Below are 2,500 nucleotides of genomic sequence, written 5' to 3' on the forward strand. Positions count from 1 at the left end.
TGTCGTACCTTAACCTAACCTATGTCGTACCTTAACCTAACCTATGTCGTACCTTAACCTAACCTATGTCGTACCTTAACCTAACCTATGTCGTACCTTAACCTAACCTATGTCGTACCTTAACCTAACCTATGTCGTACCTTAACCTAACCTATGTCGTACCTTAACCTAACCTATGTCGTACCTTAACCTAACCTATGTCGTACCTTAACCTAACCTATGTCGTACCTTAACCTAACCTATGTCGTACCTTAACCTAACCTATGTCGTACCTTAACCTAACCTATGTCGTACCTTAACCTAACCTATGTCGTACCTTAACCTAACCTATGTCGTACCTTAACCTAACCTATGTCGTACCTTAACCTAACCTATGTCGTACCTTAACCTAACCTATGTCGTACCTTAACCTAACCTATGTCGTACCTTAACCTAACCTATGTCGTACCTTAACCTAACCTATGTCGTACCTTAACCTAACCTATGTCGTACCTTAACCTAACCTATGTCGTACCTTAACCTAACCTATGTCGTACCTTAACCTAACCTGTATTGCGCCTTAACCTAACCTGTATTGCGCCTTAACCTAACCTGTATTGCGCCTTAACGTAACCTGTATTGCGCCTTAACGTAACCTGTATTGCGCCTTAACGTAACCTGTATTGCGCCTTAACGTAACCTGTATTGCGCCTTAACGTAACCTGTATTGCGCCTTAACGTAACCTGTATTGCGCCTTAACGTAACCTGTATTGCGCCTTAACGTAACCTGTATTGCGCCTTAACGTAACCTGTATTGCGCCTTAACGTAACCTGTATTGCGCCTTAACGTAACCTGTATTGCGCCTTAACGTAACCTGTATTGCGCCTTAACGTAACCTGTATTGCGCCTTAACGTAACCTGTATTGCGCCTTAACGTAACCTGTATTGCGCCTTAACGTAACCTGTATTGCGCCTTAACGTAACCTGTATTGCGCCTTAACGTAACCTGTATTGCGCCTTAACGTAACCTGCATTGCGCCTTAACGTAACCTGTATTGCGCCTTAACGTAACCTGTATTGCGCCTTAACGTAACCTGTATTGCGCCTTAACGTAACCTGTATTGCGCCTTAACGTAACCTGTATTGCGCCTTAACGTAACCTGTATTGCGCCTTAACGTAACCGATATTGCGCCTTAACGTAACCTATATTGCGCCGTAACGTAACCTATATTGCGCCGTAACGTAACCCACATTGCCCCTTAACGTAACCCACATTGCCCCTTAACGTAACCCACATTGCCCCTTAACGTAACCCAACACACGTTGGGCCTTAACCCAACACACGTTGGGCCTTAACCCAACACACGTTGGGCCTTAACCCAACACACGTTGGGCCTTAACCCAACACACGTTGGGCCTTAACCCAACACACGTTGGGCCTTAACCCAACACACGTTGGGCCTTAACCCAACACACGTTGGGCCTTAACCCAACACACGTTGGGCCTTAACCCAACACACGTTGGGCCTTAACCCAACACACGTTGGGCCTTAACCCAACACACGTTGGGCCTTAACCTGCTCTGTAATTGTCATACGACGCGTTAAATTAGTGTAGTGTTGCCTAACTGCAACCCCCGCAATATAGTTTGCTACTCGCACTGCCCGGTCCCCAGTGTATCGCTTCATGTTAAACACCTTGCAGCTATACACTGTAATGTGGATGGCAGCAGGACGTACATGCTCAATGCCCTTTGCAGTTGTTCATTGGCATTTGCAGTTGTTCATTGGCATTCGCATGTGCGAAGCACTTAGCCTACGCTGTGGTACGGCCTGTGTCAACTGTCCGCTGATGTTGTACGTCCAAATCACACACTGTACTGCACATTGGTCCTCATGTACTGAATGATACATCGTGGTACATGTGACCGTACAACGACTGCGCCAACAACGGCGAACCATGCGGTCCAAATGTTGTGCACTCAGCTACGTGTCGTCTCCCTATAAGAGCTGGATTGCAGTGTGGTATGCCCTGGATGGCGATCAGCATGAGCCGTCTGTTGATGTAGTGGCGCGTGTTGTCAGACGTAGTCGTCTCTTCTCACACACCGTGATAGCATGGTGCACTGCGTTCCACATCTGCGACATGCGACAGAGGCCGGTTGACAGTCGTTCGCGCAATGGACATCGCATACGTACGGGGGCCACCTTCCACGTGTTCGCGAAGCGTGCACATGTTGTTGCGTGTATGTGGGCAGACATAGTGTGTCGTGACACCTGACACAGGCATGCAACAATCGTTGAATTTGCAAATGGCGATGGACGCCTACGTTTGCTGGTGACGTTATGCAAATGAACAACTGGTAAACCGTTGTGGTGCGGTTGTTCTCGCTAGAGGTGAATCAGTGATGGCGACGATCGGTTGAGCTACCAACCGGTTGTTCCAGCGATACCCACCATGCCCACGAACGTGAATGGCATCTGGGTGTGAAGCGATACGCGGCGGTGGCTGGGTGGGA

Source organism: Schistocerca americana, unplaced genomic scaffold (genome assembly GCF_021461395.2).
Source record: "Schistocerca americana isolate TAMUIC-IGC-003095 unplaced genomic scaffold, iqSchAmer2.1 HiC_scaffold_1399, whole genome shotgun sequence".
In the NCBI taxonomy this organism is placed as follows: domain Eukaryota; kingdom Metazoa; phylum Arthropoda; class Insecta; order Orthoptera; family Acrididae; genus Schistocerca; species Schistocerca americana.